The sequence below is a fragment of the Camelus ferus genome, chromosome 29 (genome assembly GCF_009834535.1).
Source record: "Camelus ferus isolate YT-003-E chromosome 29, BCGSAC_Cfer_1.0, whole genome shotgun sequence".
NCBI lineage: Eukaryota > Metazoa > Chordata > Mammalia > Artiodactyla > Camelidae > Camelus > Camelus ferus.
In genome coordinates this window covers 19,090,199-19,111,751 of record NC_045724.1, presented here as the reverse complement: position 1 = coordinate 19,111,751, position 21,553 = coordinate 19,090,199, and the positions used below count along the sequence as shown (strand labels likewise).

The 21,553-nt window shown below is 42.5% G+C and overlaps 1 protein-coding gene across 4 annotated transcripts in view; it reads right to left on the bottom strand.

Annotated features, from left to right (window-relative positions):
• The window catches only part of CRH (corticotropin releasing hormone), a 72,763-nt gene that overhangs the window by 1,745 nt on the left and 49,465 nt on the right, over positions 1-21,553 (bottom strand). Inside the window, exons 1-3 of one of the 4 annotated variants that reach the window (XM_032469860.1) lie at positions 10,737-13,814; positions 9,709-9,743; positions 63-2,938 (exon numbers count right to left, since the gene is read on the bottom strand). The gene's annotated coding sequence lies outside the window, so the exon portion shown is untranslated. Of the gene's footprint in view, positions 1-62; positions 6,948-9,708; positions 9,744-10,736; positions 13,815-21,553 lie in introns of those variants that run through there. The other 3 variants (XM_032469861.1, XM_032469858.1, XM_006193747.3) reach the window with 3 other exon arrangements.

The window sequence follows — 21,553 nt, the reverse complement described above, 5'->3', positions numbered from 1 at the left end:
GGCATCGTGGCAGCTCAAACAGTGCAAAGTTGGAGGCGCCTTTCCGTCTAGGCGCTCCCTACCTTCTGAGGCGCTTCTGCAGGTGAGCCAGGCGCTGCGATTCTCTGCAGAGGAACGTCTCCGGGGCTTTTTCAGAGGATTTTCTTCCCTTCTCTTTGTTCCCACTCTCTTTTTCTCTCCCTCTTCATCTTTCTGTTCAGTCTCTCAACGGACTTGGGCTCTGAGTTTCTCCACACCAGAGCCTGGAGTGGGATTTTATAGCGTCGACCCTCTTCAGAAACCACGCAGCATTTGCCTAATAAGCTGACGCTCTCTTGACAGCTCGATTGCGTGCTGCCTCTGCTCCTGCATAAATCATAGGGCCCTGCCAGGGAACGAGGGGCAGAATTTTTGCTATCTCAACACTGAATCTCACATCCAATTATATCAACAGATATTTATCGCCTCCTTGGTGACGTCAACGAGCCCTAAAATGGAAGGGCTTCTTATGACTTGTCCATTGACAAAAATTCTTGAATGAGATTTCCCAAGAGATTTGACCTCTTACTACGAAAGGCCAAACCAAAGGTCAGAAAAGAGACAGTGAATGGGAAGGGAGAGGATGGGGAAAGTGCGAGGGAAGGGAGGTCTATCAACACACAGTCCTGTGGGGAAAGCAGCAATCAGTTATAGGGGTGACTCTGGATCCTCCCCTTTCCTCTCCCTTCTCACTTCTCTGACCAGTTGTCTCAGGCAGCAACTCAGTATCTGAAAATATCCCTCTGCTAGAGGCAAAGTGTCCCGTCACCTTTCTGGCTGGATAAGAATAAAGAACAAGGAGATGGGAGTGCAGGGACATCCAGCTTTTAAGCCTCTATCTGCTTTTTCCTCTCAAGAACAAACAAAGGGATTATGAGACTGAAAAGGCAAGACCAATAAATCTTTTGAAACACTGCTCAAGTTTTTAAAATGATGCAAGAGCTATTTTCACGATGAAGGGGCACAAACCAGAGTCAGTCAGGGGTAGAGCAAAGATTTTAAGTTCTCCCAGAACCTCACTGTTCCTCCTTTGTCTCTGATCTCAGAATCTGAAATTAATTGTGGATTTTTCTGTTCCCAGATTAGAGAAAGAAAGGACCAGTGAGAGGTGCATGAGTTAAACAATCATCATCTGTCTACTCAGTGCAAACCCATGACAGAAGCATGCATTCTAACCTCCCAGTCTATATTGGTAAAGGTTTAAACTGCTTGATTATAGGACTGAATTCATCAGTTGCATGTTTTCACTGATGAATACTGAGCCCGTAAAAAGATAACCTCATTTATATTACTTCCAAATATTAACATCCATGATAGTGTCCATTTCAGGAGCACCCAGGTTGTTATTGTTGTTTTAATCATTTCCTTTTCCAAATTCAAATGTGCTGCAGGGGATCCTGATAAATAAATGCTCTCCAGCACTACTACAGAATGGAATGCCTACAAAACCGCACTCAAATTTTGAAATAAGTTGACACTATCATATAGGTGGGAGGCACTTACCTCTAATTCTGTAATTCAAAATGCAATTCCAAACTCTGGTGTCTATGATTCAATTTAGCTTCTAGATAACCAGCAGAGTTGTTTATCAGAAATTTCCTGTTCCTCATTTCTGGTTACCTCTGCTGTTTCCTTTGTAGCTAACATGACAAGTGATGCAAGGCATATTTCAACTTCTATTTTGGGTCTATACCAATCCACAACTGCTCTTAGAAACAAAGAAAGGTAGAAAGAGAAATTCTGGCAGTTTTTAGATTAATCAACCCCTAACTGGAACATTGCTCCATGGAATGTACTTTTGACATAAGAGAACAGAGAAAGAAATGTGTCTTCTGGGGAAGCTCAGAGTTGTTAATGGATCATTATTATGGTAACTGGTTGAGCTTTTAGAAGAAAATTGTTTTATGTTGGTAAGAGATGAACTCTCCTCTATCGCCACTGGCATATTTCAGCTTAGATGTCAACAAGGAGGTGACAGTAGATTTGGAAGGGGAAATTCAGGTAAATGGATACACAGGAAGAACTAGGAAAGGGATAAGACCATGGGTGTAGCTGGGGAGGACTGAGAGCTTTCTCCAGAGAAGATACAACATATTCTAGGCTTTGACTAACCCCAAATCTCTTCACATCTCTCTCTTCTTGGGACATATGGAGGATGTTGTTCCAGGCTGGCTCTCTCATCACTGTTTTATTCTTACTGTGAGATTTTTCTACAGTAGGTAGTTGGTTAGGCAAAGTGGCTCTGACTAGGGCTGAGGAACAAAATGCCTAGATCCCGGAGGGGGAGGGGGAGGAGGAGGAGCTGCTAACTCCCCACAATTTTGCCAGAAGTTAGATCTCATCAAATCACTGAGAAATGACTTGGAAGAGGACATTTGGTTTTAATGAGAACCAGAGAGGTTAAGTGACTTCCCTAGCTATTTTGGATAGGTGATTTGGTAATTGTATTTATCTTGGTTCCTCTGTTTTATGTTGGAGACTTCCCCTAAATCTTTTAAGATAACACTATGTATGAAGAGTTGTATTCTCATATTTTAGGCAATGCAAAACTGAAAGGAAACTCTTTGTGAAGGCCAAGGACCCTGTCACCAAGCAGCCCTCCTTTTTGTGTGATCAGATAGTGAAGCAGTCATTAGGAGATACCCATAAAATTTCACATTACAGAGAACTTTTCTCTGGAACTGTTCAGTTTCCATTAAGGAAAATACAGGTATTAATGTGTTAGGGCTACGAGACCAAAGTGCACAGACTCGGTGGTTTAAACAACAAAAATTTTCTTTCTCACACTACTGGAGGCTAGAAGTCCAACATCAAGGTTGATCTCTTCTGAGGCCTCTCTCCTTGGCTTGCAGAGGACCGTCCTCTCCCTGTGCCTTCACATGATCTTTCCTCTGTGCATGTCTGTGTCTTAATCTTCTTTCTTAAAAGGACACCAGTATTGGATTAATCACCTATACAAACTCATTTTACCTTAATTATCTCTTTAAGGCCCTGTCTCTAAATACAGTCATATTCTGAGGTACTGGGGATCAAAACTCTGACATACAAATGTTGGGCAAGACCCAATTCAGCTAATAACAATATATTTTGCAAGTATTTGCTTTTTGCCTACCAAGTAGACATTTGAATGTTCAACATCTCCCTGTGGGATGACAAAGTCGGTAGCGGGGTTGACTCTTCCTTATGCAGATTTTCAAGGATCCTCCCTGTTTTTGACCCCCTTTTCATTCCTGCCTTTTGTAATACTTGGAGTTTCCAAGTTCTGAGCCTCTCTTGGGTTCTGCAGGTGGCTCCTTCTGCAGCTGCCTACCCCTTTGTCTGCAATGGTTTCCATATCTTTCTCCTCAGTAATGACACCATGTCCTCTGCTCTCCTTCCTCAGCTGACCCTTTGCAGACCCTTTACAGCTGCTTCCCCAGACACTGCTTCATTTTTTCTGCTCTCCTTATTTCAGTTTATTAAATCCTGTCACCTGCTTATGGTCCTTACCCTGTACTCTTCATCACTTTGGGTTTATACTACCATTTCAATAGGGTCTCAGAGGAAGGGGGGGGTAAACATGAATGTACTTCGGAAGGACCTCTCTGAATGCAGTGGGGAGAGTAGATTGAAGGGGCAAGAAGATGAACAAATGAGTTATGGTTTTTTTGTGTCATTACCACCAGACCTCTACAGAATGAGCATCACACGCCAGTGATGGTGGGAGCTGAACAAGACAGCTCCAGGAGCCCAAGACACTAACTGGGCGGCCACACTACTGTTCAGGGGTTGGTAGGGGTAGGGATTCCCCTTCCCCATCAGTCACTAGTTCTCTCAGCATCCAGAAATCATCATTGGGTGACCTCTCTCCTTTCCTCAGAAAATGGCAAGGACTTTGTTACCTGTTCCTTTATTTTTCCAGAAGTTAGGAAGTTACTGACCCCAGGCAGATGACTCAGAGCATCAGAAAAGGGGCACGTTTCTGCTTCTCTAACAAGCCCTGGTCTTAACAGACATGACTGACCTTTCTATTTACATCATAATACATCAAATTTTCTGTTTTAGGCTCTAGATAATGGATGGAGGGCAGTGAGAGGATATGTGTGAACTTTCTTTCATGAAGGGCAATTTGCAGGAACTAATCACCTTACAATAGTTGGTCATAAGAAAGAAATCCATCAACCAAGCATCCTAATTAGGTATTTATATTCATGAACGTTTCCTGACTCTAAAGAAAGGTTTCCCAAAGAGCCCTCCTAGAAATGTTACCTATGCTACAAAGGGAGAAAAATGAGGGGATGTTTAAAGAAAAGTTAAAAACATTTTTTACTGCAGAATTTTCTAGTGTTCTGAAATTTTTATTCTGCAGTGTAAATCCTCAAGTCTTCAGCATTTCCCACACTTAACTTGACCACGGAGTGTGTTAGCTGTGGGACTAGTTGGGAGATACAATAAGCCAAAGCATTTAAGAGGAGTCAGCTACACTTTCTTTCTTTGCCATCCATATTTAGGTCCATGATTAAAGCTACTGAGTACTCTTTTACCACTCCTGGGAGAAAATTTTTAAATGACACATTTCACCCTTGAAGAGGGGGTTTCACGGAATGGGAAGATGTCTAATTCCAGTGCTTCTGAGGATCACCTGCCTGGGGAAGGGTCACCTTACAGCAAGGAGCTGCTGAAATGGTCTGTTTGCACACTTCCTGGTCAGAGGAAGGAGTTCCTCTCTGCAGTAATTGAGCCCAGGGAAATCTGTGGGCCCACCTTGCAAAGGAGGACCATTTTTGAGTGTGAAAAGGCAGAAGTTTCACAGACAAAGCTGATTGTAATTGGTGATGTTGGGTTTTTCAAAAGGGAAATTTGATTACTCAAGAGGGAGTAGGCAGTGAGAGCAGCAGGGGTGGACAGAGACAGAGACAGGCAGCCAATATTCAGGAGCTATGGATTTCAAAGATGTTGCTGGCTGTGGGTACAGACCTTTTGTGAACCTTGCTGCAAGCTCTTTTCATCTCCTGAGGCATCTGTCATCCGTTTGTGGAAGATGTGATGTTAGCTTCCATTGTGAGACCTACTGTTAATTTTTCATGTGTGTGTGTGCTTGTCTCCCAGCTTGTGTGCTGGCTTCCACTTCTTTGAAATCTGTAACTCTTAGGACACTTGCTTACACGTGGTGTTTGCTGGTTGTTGGAGACTGACTTAGGACAAAGGCGATACCAGTTCAAGGTGGTCCATAACTAAGTCAATGAACTCTTGAAAAGACGGTTATATGAAACCCATGTGTGGGAAAGAAAGGGTCTGTATGATTTGCCACATTCACTATTCTCTTTTGCATAAAATTTAGAAGTGATCTGAACAACAGTGTTGTCAGGATAATGGAAAAGATATAATGGCCTCAAGCTGCAGTGAAGTTTAATGTTCTTATTCATGCTAAGTTAAATATAGATACATATTTGAGCTTCACTTCATTTTCCAACTTCTTTTCTTTGTACTTTAATTCTTAATAGCTATAAAGTTCTGTCTTGTATTAATGTACTTTTATCTTCCCACCAACAACAATAATTGCAATGAAGGGATTTTTCTAACCTGCAAGGAGAAAGCAAATTATATAATCTGATAGATGTCTAGAGTTAAATAGTTATTCAGCTTTTTGAGACAGAATACCACATCTGATTCTTGTTTATAATGAAATTTGTTCTAATATCTTTACACGAAGAATTCACTAAGAATAAACCTACCAAAGCAGCCTTGCAGATAGAATAAAGCATGTTACCTGGGCCCCTCTTCCTGTGGGGACACGTGAAATTTCTGGGTATGACAGCTGTCAAATTACCTCAGTACAGTTTTGATTCTATTACTTCCTAGCTGGGTGACCTTGGACAAGTTATTTAAATTCCCCAAATTTATTTATTTGCCAAATCATTCTAAAATGCAAGTTTCTTTATTTGTTCCTTTTACAGTTGTGGGATAAAATGAGACAGTGAATGCAGGGCCTAGAATATAAACAGCATTCAATAAACATCAGTCATCATTGCTGTTGGGCTAATGGTGTGGCTGCTGTTTTAGGTGGACAGTGACGTTCTAGCCAATCTCAGCTCCTCAGAGCCTAGGATTGTGTCCCGTATTCATTAGGCTTAATACATGTTTATTAATGAAATAAATAAGTCTTTCTTCTCTAATACTGAAGGCTTTTTTCAGTCATCCAGCCGATTTAAAAATTTTTTTGATGAGTTTTGAGTATTTATTGTGAGCTTAACTGTTAATTTATATAACGTGATTTTTAATAATGGCTTCAACAATCAGCTTGCAGAAGTCCTGAAAATTCAACAACTTGCTCTCCCAGGCCTGTATGAGTTCACTCTGGCACACTACTAGATTCACTACATGAGTATCTATTTCTTTAAAAATTTTTTTTAATTAATAGACTTTATTTCCTAAGAGAAGTTTTAGGTTTATAGAAAAATTGAGCAGAAAGTACAAGGAATTCCTGTCTATTTCCTCGCCCCACTTCTCCTCCCCTTAGCTTTCCTCTGTTATTATCATTACTACTAACATCTCGTACTGGCGTGGTCCGCTTGTTACAACTGATGAACCAACATCGACCCCCTATTAGTAACTAAGAGCCACAGTTTACACTAGGGTTCACGCTGGGCCGTAAACCCTGCGAGTTCTGACAAATGCACAACGCCGTGTATCCACCGTGACTGTGCTGCACAGAAGCGTTTCACTGGCCTAAACGTCCCTGCACTCCAGCTACTCATCTTTTCCCTGCTCCCTCCTCCTAACCCTTGGCAACCACTGATCTTTTTACAGTCCCTATACTTTTGCCTTTTCCAGAATGATGTAAAGATGGAATCATACAATATGTCACTTTTTCGACTGGTTTCTTTCACTTTAGCAATATGCATTTCAGGGTCTTCCCTGTCTTTTCCAACAGAGATACATTTTTACTTAGGAACAGCATCATTTGACTCGAGAAACATCTGTTGGGCTGAGGTCTCTCTACTTAATAAATGTCTGCTCATTTAAGGATTATTCAAGGATATTAGAGCATTAAAATTACTATTCTCAACCTAATCATTTATTGATTTCGCTGAAAGTAGGTGCACTCAAATGGGAATTTTGCACCTTAAGGAGGAGTGAAAAACAATTAAACACTGCTAATTAAGTATGTATTCTTGTATCCTTATCTTATCTTTTCCATTCTGAGATCAGGAAGTCCCTCACTTCCTGGTGGGAGCCTTCATTACCCAACAGGTTGCTAGGGACTTGTTAGAGTCTCCAAATGGGACCTGGATAACAAACCACACCAGGCTGACTGAGGATTCATTTTTCTTTCCGCAAACTAATGGCTCCTGAGGGAACCTCACTACTGTTCTGTCCTTAGTCTCGGCTCTAAGGTCAGGCAACAGAAAATAATTAGTCATAATACATTTTTTAAATCCCCTTTTTTTCATCTTCTCTCTCTCCCTGGATCAGTCTCTGGAGGATTCTCCCCTTTTCCCATCCAGACGGAGGGGGTGGGGCCAGCATAGGTACAGCTGCCTTCACGCCTTCCCAGAGGCCAGCCCTAGACTAGCAGGCAGGCCTCCTCCGGACCTCATCTCCTTGATAAGTCCACGTTCATTCTGTTCCACCCGATATTCTGAGATACAGTTTCTTCTGAAGCCCTGCAGCTTCCTCTCATCTTTTCTTAATGTTTACACCTTTCAAGCACAAACAGTGTCTCTTCACTGGTCTAAATTTAGAAAATGGATAAATATATTTATTTGGCTCCTTCAGTGCTTTCTTAAAAGCCACCTCTCTGGGCACTTGAACTTCTCATAGGGCTTTTTTGTGGAGGAGATGCAGAAAGAGCAGGCTCTTCACCAAACCCCTGGAAGCCGGGTCATTTGTGTTTCTCTAGAAGAGCTGTTGCTTTCCTCCTGTCCCATTTCTGTGTCTCATCATGGGGGCGGCTCCTGATCATGCAGCACATGGTGCCAGTGGGAACATCATCCCGCACTCACGGGTGGACTCCTGGAGCAGCGCAAGGGTGGTGAGACTGCTCGGGATGGGGCTGGGAGCACTGAGAAGGGGACGGCTCAAAGCAGAGCCCTGTGTCTGGCCGTCTCAATCACAACCCAAAGTAACATTGGGGCCCCTGAAACCACATCAATTCTCTCCAACCCTGAGCATCTTCTTTGGGCCAATTACTGGACTAAGTAAGAATCAAGAATAAGATTAAGTGGCTAAAAATTGGGGCTTTGGGGTTTTGATGACATACAAAAATGCCAACTCATGTTTGTATCTGCTGGGATTTTATCACACATTGTCTGGGGAGCACCCGAAAGGAGCTGAGCAGGTTCTCAGGAACGAGCCACTGAGACTTTCCCTCTGGCAACTCTGGGACACTTCAGCTCTGCCCCTTTTGGTCAAGAAAAGTATAATACTGGCTTCCCTTGTTTATGCTTCTACCAGAAGCATTACCTTCTTTATCTCTAATCCTCATTGGAACCCTAATGGGAGGTAGATATTATTATCCACATTCCAGAGATGAGGGAGTGGAGGCTCAGAACGGGCAGGTAACTTGGCTGATGTCTCTCAGCTGATATGTGGAGGGGTCCTGGGTCCTTTCTCTCCCATTCCTCTTTCTCGCTCAGGCCTCCCAGAAGCTCTTGGGAGGGGCAGGGTGATGTCATGCGGTTCTGAAGGAACAGGCACCTTGCTCCTGGGCTGTCTCTTTCCTCGGCTTTAACCACAAGGTGTGATTGTGAGAAACACTATACCGTTAATGCCCATATCCCTCAAGAGAATATGAACTAAGATGCCTGGGCTTAGCCGGAACAACCCAGGAAACTTACCCAGACATTATCCACAGTCATCCTGCCGTTTGTTCTTGGTTTTTTCTCCTTAATTTTAATCCCCATACCTCTTCTGTATAAACCACACAGAACATCCCATACCATCCACCCTCCGCTGCTATTCCCAGAGCAATTCGGATAATCTACTAACAAATGTGCTTACCCAGATCCTCAAAATAGATTCCAGCCTCCCCAAGTTTCTAGGCTTTGAAAACATTGGTGCATTTTCTCATTCTATAAACGATATTATAAGTTGATGTTTATGCTTCACACACAGTTTCTAAATTAATATTTGCTATATGGAGTCCTGCTAATTAATATGTACCTTTCCTGAAATTTCAAATCAGCTATTTGAAATGGGAGGAAGGCAGAAAGCAACTTGCAAATTCTGTGCATAACGAAGTGAGGAACAAGCTCACATAATGAAGACAAACAATTATACAGCATTTGCATGATTCTTTTTTCCCTACAACATGAGACAAGACTCAGGGAGCTGATGAGCCTGCTGCCTTTGCTGTGAGTCTTGCTTCTTATTTCCCCACCACTTGGTAGGATTCTCAAAGCCAAGAGCAGGTCACGCTGTTTTGTCAAAGTTTTCTTATGTTATTTTAGGGACTGTCAGGCAGTCAAGACCACCCTGCCACATGAGAGATGCTCAGCGTCACTGGTTACGAGAGAAATGCAGGTCAAAACTACAAGGTATCGTCTCACTCTGGTCAGAAAGGCCATCACTAAAAAGTCCACAAATAATAAGTGTTGGAGAGGGGGTGGAGAAAAGGGAACCCTCCTACACTGTCAGTGGGAAAGGAATTTGGTGCAGCCACTCTGGAGAACAGTATGGAGATTCCTTAAAAATGAAAAATAGACTTACTATATGATCCAGCAATCCCACTCCTGGGCATGTATCTGGAAAAGATGAAAATTCTAATTCAAAAATATATATGTACCCCAATGTTCACAGCAGCACTATTTACAATAGCCAAGACAGGGAAGCAACCAAAGTGTCCATCAACAGATGACTGGATAAAGAAGATGTGGTATATATTATACACAATGGAATACTACTCAGCCATAAAAAAGAATGAAATAATGCCATTTGCAGCAACATGGATGGACCTAGAGATGATCATACTAAGTGATGTAAGTCAGACAGAGAAATACAAATATGATATCACTTATATGTGGAATCTGAAAAAATGCCCAGCCAGGAAGACATGTTAACAACAATGACGTGTATGGTGAGCGCTCTGTAGGTAGAGAAGGGAGTCTACTCTGACGGGGGAGGTAAGGGAGAGAGGGTTCTGGAAGAGCTCCCCAGGGTGGGCAATATCTGAGACAAGACTGGAAGGAAGAACAGGAATGGTCAACAAACAGAGGAAGTGTGGTCACTCCAGACAGGGCCACCTCGGATGAAAAGAAGCAAAGCTGAGAAGGTGCTCCTGGTACCCCAGGAATGATGTGCAGAGAGGAAAGTGCTCGAAGGCAAAAGTTAGAGAGGTCAGTAAAGGCCAGCTCCTGAAGGACTCTGAACCTGAAATGTGATCCTGGGCTGACAGTGAGTCAGTGAGGCTTTAAGCAGGGAGATGATAAGGGAAGATTTGTATTTCAGAAAACACACTCAGGCTAGTTGGACTAGATGGGTAACATGTGAAATGATGGTGATAATAAACACTTTGTGTGCCTACGGTGTGCCAGGCACAATGCTACAGAAGACACCAGTCAAAAACCTTTAAACCAGTTCCCACAAGCTGGGATCAGTCAAACAGCATGGTTAAGAGCCTGTCTTCTTGAATTCAAATCCCAGCTCTGTGACTTACTGGTTATGTCCCTGGGTAGGTCATATAACCTTTTGTGCCTCATTTTCTTCATCTGTGAAATGGGGATAATAGTAGGACTTACCTCATAGAGGTATTGTTGTCAGGATGAAGTAAGTTGCATGCAAAGTCCTTGTATGCTCAGGAACACAGTAAGTGCTCTGGGTGCTAGCTCTGATTCCTCACCCATGGCAGGGGCTGGAGATGGAAGCTGTAGCCTCAGGAAGTATTAAATGTGAGAAGAGGCAGGACATAGGACAGAGAGAGAAGTCCAAACGAATCTCATCATTTCATCCTGGGCAATGGGGCAGATGGTGACCGTGGCAGGAGAGTCTGGGGTGAGAAGACAACAAGATTGATTTGGGAAATTCTGAGATGGAAGAGCCTGGGAGAAATTCAGGGAGAAATACCTATGAGCCATTGTACACGGGAGCATGAGCTTCAGAGAGAAGACTGGGCAGGGCCGGAGGACTGGGGTCCTCAGTGAGAGGCTGAAGCCCTGACTGGGAAGCACCAGGCGGGGCAGGATGAGGAGAGCAGAGAGGGAGCTGAGGAAGCTGAGATTTAAGGGGCAGCTGGAGATCAAGAGGGAGACTGAGAAGGACTAGTTCAAGAGCAAGAAGGAAACTCATGAAAAATGGTATCATGAGGCCCAGGGGAAGGAGAGCTCTTAAAGGAGAGGTACTCAGAGAAGTAAAATGCTACCCGGAAGCACCATGATATAAAGATTGAGAGAAATCCAGTGGATTCGATAACCTGGAGGCTTTGGTGACTGTGTCAGTCGGGGTCTAGTTAGCAAAAGAGAAACCACACTAGTTATTTCATTAGGGAAAATTTAATATAAAGAATTGGGTAAACAGGGGTTAGAGAGCTGAGAGAGCAGAGATTCCAGCTGCAGGAAGCAACCACCTCCCCTCGAGCCAGGGAAACCAAGGGCAGAGGTGGGAGTCACTGGAATCCGGGCCCTTGGAGGAGAGGCCCCAGGGAGCTGGGTGCTGCCCGGCTGGTGCTGACACCTCTGGAGCTCAGAGAAGGGCTTCAGGGAGCCAGGACTTGGGGAGTGGGGAGGGGGTCCCGCTCAGCTGGAGCTGGTGCCTTAGAAGCTTGGAGGATGGACCCAGCAGAGCAGGAGCTGGGACCTCTGTGGGGAAGGTCATGCGGTGGCTCTGGGGGTGCTGGTGGAAGCAGGAAACCGGAACCAACTACCACATCTGGAGTGTGCAGCTGTTGCTCAGGAGTTGCTGACCAAGACAGCAAGCAGACGGGAAACAGCAAGCCCTTCTTGTCCCCTCCTGCCTGCCAGTCTCCCTCTAGTGTTCTCTCTCGGCAAGAAATACAAACATTAGTTAACTTCTAATAGTTCTTCTGTCACAAAACATTGGATAATGAATAGCCATCATAGAGAATGCAGTTAGATACAACAGATCAAACAGTGTAGGTATAAGATCCTTTGATGAAATCTCGGAATGGTTTAAGGTGGTGCTCAATAAAACTTAAGACAAAAGTATTTTTAAGAATCTGAAGAGCCTTATAAACATCATGAAGTTAGGCATTTCTCTTGTTTACCAAGTCTTGCAATTTTGGATTTCTAAACATTTTTCAGGACATTACATTCAAAATTTAAAATGGATATTGATAGGTTTAAATTAAAGTTGGCAATTTTGCTATTAAAAAAAAAAAAAAAAAGACCTAGTGGAAACCAGACGGCAAAGAAGTAGAGTTTGCAGACTCCTGGCCCCGGAATCCCAAAGCAGAATCTAGAAAGGTGGTTTGAGGCTGAGCCACCAGCTTTATAATCTGCACAGTAACCCTCCCAAGTATGATTTTAATGTCTTAGAGGAAAGCCGTCTAGCAATGGGTGGAGAAGCAGAAGTCGAGACAGTAAATCAGGACCATTTTCCCAAAAAGTTTTGTCATAAAAGAGAAAAGAGAATAAAGTGGTGGTAGGAGGAGCCAGACGCAACGTTCAGACAGAGCATTTAATTGTTTGTTAAGAAGAAAGACCCTAAAACAAGTTTCAACCTGAGCTTGCAGGAAGGTGAGAGCGCCCCACTGCTGAGTGAGAGCATCTTGCAGAGGTGGGACCATGGGTCCCGGGACTGGCTGAGACACAAGACAGTCTTGAAATCCCCCCTCCTACTTGAGAGCTCACATTCCAACCATCTTTGTTAATTATCGGAGTTACTGTTGTCCCTCTAGGGATTTCCATCTCTTTCGTTCACTGTTGTAACCCAGAATTAAAACAATGCTTGGCACACTTGATAAATGTGTTGAATACACAAATGAATGAAATAACTACTCAAGCACCACTGAAACAGAGAACAGAATACTCATACCAACCAACCAGTATTCAGCCACTATCTGCTGGGCCCTATGGGAGATGCTGAAAAAGACTAGAGAAAAGTCCTTTCCATCAGAGAATTTATAATGTTTGAAAAAATGAAGCAAATTAGCACACGTGGTAAAAGAAGAATGATTTAACTCTGCCCACTTTTTCCCCTGCAGGACTTTCCCCTGCAGACTGGTCTCCAATCATCTGCCCTATTCTCAGACCCTGGAGACTCACAGTCCACAGCATCCTTTCTGGTCCCCAGCCCAGCATTCAGTGCATTCAGCTGGTCAAGGTCGTGGTTCCAGAGGGCTGAGTTCTTGGCCCCTCCTGGGAGTGGGATGAGAGGGTCTGGGCCCATCGGTGCTGCTCTCGCGCACCTGACACACGTGTGTGTTTTGAAAGCCTCATCAGAACTGACTTTGATGGGCAGCGGGAGCCCTCCAGGCAGTGGGCTGCCAGGACTGCCAGCCCCAACAGGGATATGGGGGGTTGGGGTCAGATCACCATCTGTCAAGGTGTTAGAAGAGAACTTCGTGGATGCAAAGGATGAAAATCAGCAATACTGAATATACGTGTGCTGTTCTTGGATGAAGCATTGGCTGTACTCTGGACTAGTCCCCTAAACTTCTGTTTCTTCCTTTTTGAATAAACTCAAATTTAGCGCACCCAGTGCATGTATACACATGCCACCTGGAAATGCACAGACACCACACACACACCCACAACACAGACACAGAGAAGGCTCTTGAGTAGGTGTGCACACATACACACACCCTATTGCAAGGCTTGTCCTTAGCCAGAAAGTTCTGGGAAAAAAACTAAAAGAAAGAATAAATGAACGAATGATGACATTCATGTTTTATCTGTAATCATTTACTAGAGGACGGAGCATTGTAGCCATCTACTCTCAACCCTCCCACTTTTAAACAGCGTTATTTACTGATACTGGAATTTAATTTCTTTTTAAGAGAAATTCAAGTTTGGGATAAAGAGTTCCTCTTAAAAGCTTTTTCTGTTACTAGAACTTATCCAAAAAAATCCAATAATGTGTTGAGGTCTTTTTCCTTTAAAGACAGATCTCTCTGAAGAGAATGGCAGTGTGTTTACTAATAAACCATGCTGAAATAGCAGAATTGAGTTAGTGGAAATTGCACTGGACTGGGAGAGAATTGAACCGGATTCCAGGCCGGTCTTTTTACTATTATTAGATGCAGCTGTGTGCAAATTACTTCCTCTCTCAGAGTCTTAGTTTTCTCATTTATAATCTGGGAGGTAAGGTGTGGAGTCTATATTTAAATATAGCACACTGACCATCCATACTAATCTATATTCTGTCCTAAGAACTCCTAAAATTTTAAAGAAGAAAAAAGATTAAACTCTTAAACCATGAAAACCCATTGTGCATTCAAGACATCAACAAGCTTGCGGGAGATGGAAAATAGCAGCCACAGGCTACAGCTACAAAGAAGGAAATACAGTCATCCACCTGTTAAACTTCGGAGAGACTCGGGATTCTGCAACATCGGTCGTAATAAAGGACTGGAGAAACCCACAGACTGATTCTCAAGAAGGGAGGAGTTTTTCCCTACCCCCGTTTTGATTGTCATGACTGGTATCAGTGTAGATGCTGATAAACACAAAGAATCATGCAGCCCCAAATGTCAGAAGTGCCAAAGTTCAGAAACCCTGCTCTAGACCCAAGAGTTAATCTCACACTTTCAAATCGTCTCCTTGTTGGCAGACTGACAGATACCCATCGATGGATTGGACTGTGTCCTCCCCTAATTCATATGCTGAAGTCCTCATCGCCAGTACGTCAGAATGAGATTCTGTTTGGAGACAGGTCCCTAAAAGAGGTGATTAGCTTGAGATGAGATCATCAGGGTGGGCCCTAATCCAACTAGACTGTTGCCCTTATAAGAAAAGGGACACCAGGGATCACACGCACGAAGGGAAGGCCGTGAGAGGACCCTGTGAGAAGGTGCCCACCTGCAGGCCAAAGAGAGAAGTGCAGGGGAACCAAACGTGCCAACGCCTTGATCTTGGACTTCCAGCCTCCAGAGCTATAAGAAAATAAATTTCTGTTGTTTAAGCCACACAGTCTGTGGTATTTTGTTGCAGGAGCCCTAGCAAATAATACACCCAGCATGCAAGTAGGGAGAGGATTCTTTTCCAAAGAAATGAAATGCTTACAGAAAAAATACCTCCAATCTGAGAATTGTGGGTCCCCAGGATTATTGCCCACTTCTTTATATCACATTAAATAGAACTATTAGCCTGCAAGCACTGTCTGCTCCCCCTTCACCTGCAACACACACATACACACAGCTCAAGATCAGCTTACTGTATGGTTCTTATATACATGATGGAACAGCCCAAGAGCACTGGACTTCTGAGGAAAATACACAACACAAAAGACAGAGACCAAGATAAAAAAGTAGAATATGCAACTCTGAAAGGAGTGGACATAATTTAGAAACACAATTTAATCTTTCGAAATTCTCTAATTAATATTCCTAGAAAGGGTAAAAAGTTATTGCATCAACAAAATACAAATAGCTAACAAAGAGGAACTATCATAAAATTAAAATATGACTCTGAAATTTAAATAGATTCTACACAAAGTCTAATAAACTACCAGGGACTAGAACAAAGAGACGTAAAAAGAAATTAGAGAAAAGGAAAGCTATGTAGAGGATTAATCCAAGAGAGCCCCACATCTAATTAAAGAGTGACACAAGGAGAAAACAAAGAGGAGGAAATCAAAGAAATATCACAGAGGATTTTCCAAGAGCCAAAGGATATAGGTATAGAAATTAAGATGCCATTTAAGTGCCCAAGGCAAAGAGTTACCTAAGTCACATACAAGCACACACATGTGCACACATAAACATCTAGACCCAGCACTATAAAAGTTCAATACATCAGTAATAAAGAGAAGATACTAAGATGCTTCAGCAGGAAGGAGAGTAATTTAAAAGATACCTATGAAAAACAAGAACTCTGACCAGCATCAGAGCTCTCATCATTCACTGCAATGGATCTAAGAAGACAGTGAAGCAAAGGCCTTCAAAGTTCTGAGCTAAAATGATTGTCAACCTTGAATTCTATACTCAATCCAACAATTAAGGATGAGGATGATAAAAACCATTTCCAGAAATGCATAAACTGAAAAACATTGCATTTCACACTTGCAAGCAGCATCACCCTAAGACTCCTGGCCCTGGGGAGTGCCTTCCTTGAAGTTCTCAGTCCCTTCCTGGGCCTGAGCCTTACCAGTGCTGGGTAGGGCAAACCAAGCTCAGACCTGGCTCTGCATTGGATCTGGTCCCCAGAGCATCTCTTTTGAAATTTCCTATGGCCTCCTCCAGTGCCTTGGCCCAGCCAGGGCCAGCAGAATCTCCTGGAGGTTCCCGAGGTTAGACCAGGATCCCCGTTGGCCTCAATTCCTCTTGATCCCCTTCCCTGTGCTTTCACACTATCTATTCTGCACATGAGTTTGCCCAGATGCCCCCAAGGAGTTCTGGGATTCATGCCATGCGGTTTCTTGAAGTTCTGGGCTGACCCTGGTTTCCAGGAGGGCATCCTGGCAAGTGGATTGATCCTGAGCCTGGTGTCATATTTCTTTCACAGAACCACGTGAAACTGAGCTGCCAGAATGGCCCTGACATGATGATTCTGAATGACTCTCAAATATCAAACACAGGACAAGTTGAAGGTTTAATACCACGGACCCATGGCTTGAGCTGCATTTGCAGACCCATGTCTCAGCTCTTGCTGGCTTTGTTTTATGTTGCTGCCTCTGAATTTAGCACCTAAGGCCAACCTAGGGTGACATCAGTCATCCTTTATTCTGTGTGACCCCGACTGAGTTCCATTGATATGAGGACATCATGCTTTCCCAGGTCAACTGAAGCCATCCTAATGAGGGACAGACATTCCTTGTACCATGAGGCCACTCTTATCCCTCCTACAGTCCTCTCTGCTAGTGGTAGAGGATGGAAGGCAGGTGCAGTTAACACTAAAATAATCACTTTCTAGGAGTGGAGTGATTACTGCATAAAGAATTCAAGAGAAGACAGAGCAGAAAGACCCTATATTACTGTTCTATATTTATGTTATAAAATTCCAAGTGGTAAATTCAACATAACCAGAAAGCAAATTATTGTTCACATTTTCCTGCATACTCTGGATATGACTTGCACTTGCGGTCATCGTCAACAAAATACAGCAACAACCTTTGAGGGAGTCACTAGAAGCCAATATTCATGAGTGATGATGGATGATACAGCATCGTAACAACACAACCAGCATCAATAAATGGTAACACAGAATTGCATGAATACAGATCTATATTGTTTCAGGGAAAACAGGTCCCCAAGAGCTTGGCACTGTGAATAACGACAGTCCTGCTGCTGCTTTCTCATGATGGGAGACAGCCAGGAATGGTGCATTTCCTGCATGATAGGGGAGAATATGGAAGGGGAAAAAAAAGAATCTTCACATGCACTGATTGAATACTAAATATGTAAGTATCTCATCTCTATCCAATATTCTAAATTAGGTCCAAAACCCACTATACTCCACATGGTTTTTGTGATAGTTTTAAAATATAGTTATTTAGGTAGAAAGATGAATGGTCTGAGGCCTCACATACCTAGGAGCAGTCCAGGTTTTAGGAAATTATTTGCAAATTGGCTTTAACCAATCAAGTAAGTTAAAACAAACAGAAACAGAAGTCTTGAGATCCAGGAAACAGGAGAGTCAACCAGGAGAAGCAAAGACAAGTCTCAGGTCCAATAACAAATGTGAGCACAAATCTAGAAATCACCCTGTGTAGATCAGAGACAGAGAACGGAGGGTACCTGAGGGGGTGGGAAGAGGACTTCAAGACTGGCCAGTATAATTCTATGCAAATGACAGGAACAAAACTGTAATGCAGAAAAAAAAAGTTCAGTTAGAAACTCCTGGAGAAACAAAATGCCAGACAAGAGAGGTCATGTAATCATTATCCTCCATTTGGCTCTACCGTCCATCACAAGTACTGAACACTTAGGTGAACAGTTTATTGATTTTAAGCTTTTACAAACAACCTATAAACAAGTCATGAGATACTTAATTATGATCATAAAACAGAATGTAAATGTCATCTACTTTAGCAACGTAGTCATAAAAATTCTAATGACAGAAACTGGGAAGTGGGCAGAAGTGAAGAGGAGTAAAGGGAGGGGTGAGTGCCAATGGCTTCATCTTTCAAAGAGTAAAGGCAAGGATTACAGCCTCATGATAAACTGAGAAACAAAGGTGTATATTATTGGAAGTTACAAAGTTATCCCATAAACAAACTAAGAAATTAATGAGACTATATTGGGAGGATGCAGAGGGAGATGGTAGGTATAATGAACCAAATACTCATACATCAGGGCAGTAGATGAAAAATCATGGCTAGAATTGAACTCATCAAGATATTATCATCTAGAGAGAGGGAACTGAATTGCGTGGGGGTAGGAAACTTGTTTTTCATTATAAATATTTTATTTTAAAACTATCGGCAGGCATTACTTTGATAAAAAAATAAATTTTAAATACAAAATAAAGTATGATGACTGAAAAAGATGATTTCTAAGCTTCCTTTCATATCTAAATTTCAGGAGGCACCCTGGAATTTTTCCCTCAGAAAGGCTATCTGATCAGGAGCCAGTCCATGCCACTGGGAATCTCACAAACATTATTTTAATAAACGTAAAAATTTCACTCCTGACCTTATTCTACCTTCTCAACAGCTTGATGAAGCAATTATGATAATCATCTGCATTGCAGACTTGAGAGTCAATGAGACTAAATTAATTGTCCTGGATGACATGAGCTTTAAGTCAGTAGAATTCTACTGGACACATGCTCATCACTCCAAGCTCCCTTCTTTCCCACCACATCATGCCTCTTGTTTCCAGAAAGAAAAGAGTAAGAAGAATTCATTCAAAGGCTCAAATTCAGGATAAGGATGAGGAAAAGAGCAACTTACATTATGTCTTAAAGAACAGTTTTCCATATGAGACTCGTATATTCCAAATGAAACAGAACAACATGTTTTAAATAAACACATAGGCTCTTTCTTTCAGTGGCTAGGATATGTAAACTTAACCTAAATTTCTTGAATGGATATGCAATGAAATATTTATAACATTTTCTCTGTCCTACTTAACTTATGACTAATCCGAAACAATTAGAGAGTCAGATGGCTGAGTATTTAAAGAAGCCAGCATGCCAAATAAACAGAGGGTCATTTCTACTGAAACCCAGAGCCCCAAGCCTCTGTAGGTACCTGGTTATAGGACAACTCAGGAATAGTTGCAAATGCAAACTGCAAAAGGAATCCTACAGAACCCTGCAGTCTCAAAATAAGGAAAAATGAAGACGCCTTAAGATGTGGATGGCTTGGTCTTCTGCGGGGACACAGGAGGACTCCCCAGGCAAAATCAACTTTCAATTCTCTACGTATCTCATGCAGTTCTACCATGTGGACCCTCCTCTTAAAAATGTGGAAAATAAAAACTTGGCATCCACTGCTGGGTGGTGGTTGTTGTTGTTTTATGATGCCAGCATCACTAAAATCTCTCACCCTCTGCTCCAAGATAAATCTTCTATAAAGCAAGGCTGGGTCTGCCCCCAAAGCCTATCATTTCACTAACACTTAAAAATATTTTCTCAACTTTCTCAAGCAGTGCTCAAAATCGGCCTGATATATATAGAGCCTCGTTTGTGGAATAACAAGATTATTTTTACCATTTTCTGATTCCCTCAAATCTGACCTGTCGCCGGAGAACTTCTAAAAATATCAGGATGATAATGACATTCTTCTTCACTTCCCTCCTGGCTCATGGCTGCATTACGAGAGTTGGGTTTTTATTTATTTTCTGAGGGTCCTCTCTGATCACAGCACTCATCATTTCATTGCTTCAAGATGTGGGACAGAACAGCTATCTTGGGAAAGTGGCTGATTTTTTTCCCCCACCTTTAAAGATGAGGTGTTTTTGCAAAACATTCAGCTCAATTCACTTTCTGCCTACCTCTTAAATCACGTTTTTGAGTTGGAAGTATATTGGAAAGGATCCTAGAAAACAAGTGCTGACTGAGAAGCATTTTGTTCTCTTACCACAGTCAATTCAAGCCAGCAGCAGCGCTGCCTACTGTGTGCCAGGAATATAAAGGTAAATAAAATACTCTTTGCCCTCAAACAGCTCCCAGCTCACCAGGATAGGCAGTCCCACTAACAAATAACAATAGTAAGCTGTGACAGAGCTATAAATCTTACTGTTTGTATAAACATACAAAAATGAGAACACCAATAAGGGAGCCGCAAATACTGTGTAGGGAAATCAGAAAGGAAATGTACTGAGAAACCAAATGATATTTTAGAGATAGAGGCCAACAGTCTCTTGTTGCTTGGAAATGTGTCTCAACCTTGATATATCTGGAGTTGAAAACCAAAAAACTGGTTCTAGAGAGCTGTTAGCATCTGCTTTGTGGGTAGAATTTAGAATATATTCTTGTGGGGTAGGTCCTCTTCCATTTGTTCTTGGCAGTTCATTTTGGTGAGTTTTCAGTCATACTTAGAGATAAGTACCTACTCATTGGTCTTGCAGAAGCCCTGAACAGGAGTGTTCCAACCACAGATGCTTCACATGGAGAATGCTATTACTCTAACAATGACAAACTCTGTCTTCAGATTGGGCAAAGATGCATCAATTACATTGCCAACTACGATATTGTCTACTACATTGTCAAAAGGTTTTCCTTTACTTTGACTGTAGGTCTAGGGAGGACAAGATAAAGGAGATTGCCAAGCATGGAGAAGAGCAGGCCTTGTTCTAGGGGCAGGTGACCAGAGGAGAGACAGAACCAGTAGGGGACTGTCTACCATGTTCAAAAGGATGCTGACAACGGAATCTAGGAATAGTGATACACGGTATCTTTCTTTAGGGTTTTCTTTTCTCTGCAGTACTGTTTGTTGAGCAGCATTAGCTCATGTTGTGTTAGTAAGCACTGGAGAATGAACAGATGGTTCTGAATTCACACTTTGGGGTAAAGTGAACTTTAAAAGTCTGTGGCAACATCAGAAAAATTTTAGGAGATGGCAGAAGAGGTGATCATGGAAATGCTGGGAGAGAGGTCAGACTTGGGTAGCCTCCTGGCTGAGAGGCAAGGAGGAGACTGGGGTCCTAGTTCTCCTGCAAACTCTCAACCTTGCTCAACACCCCTGCCTTTGGCACTTACAGGTGTTTCCTGTTCTAAGCCTTTCTTTTATTTCTTCTTGTTGGCATCTCCCCTCTACAGACATGAAGCTTTCAACTGTCCCTAGTGCACTAAGCATGTTACTGTCCTTCCATTTGCTTTTCAGTTGCCAAATTTTATTTTCTCTCATCACTTCTCCCCTTCTCTTGTCCTTATAGTTTCGTGCATTTTAAATTCCTTTACTGTGAGGTTTTGCACAGGAGCAGAGATGGATGCAAGTGTTCAATCTGTGGTTTTCTTTCTCAGTTATATTTTACTCATCTATCCATTAATATTCC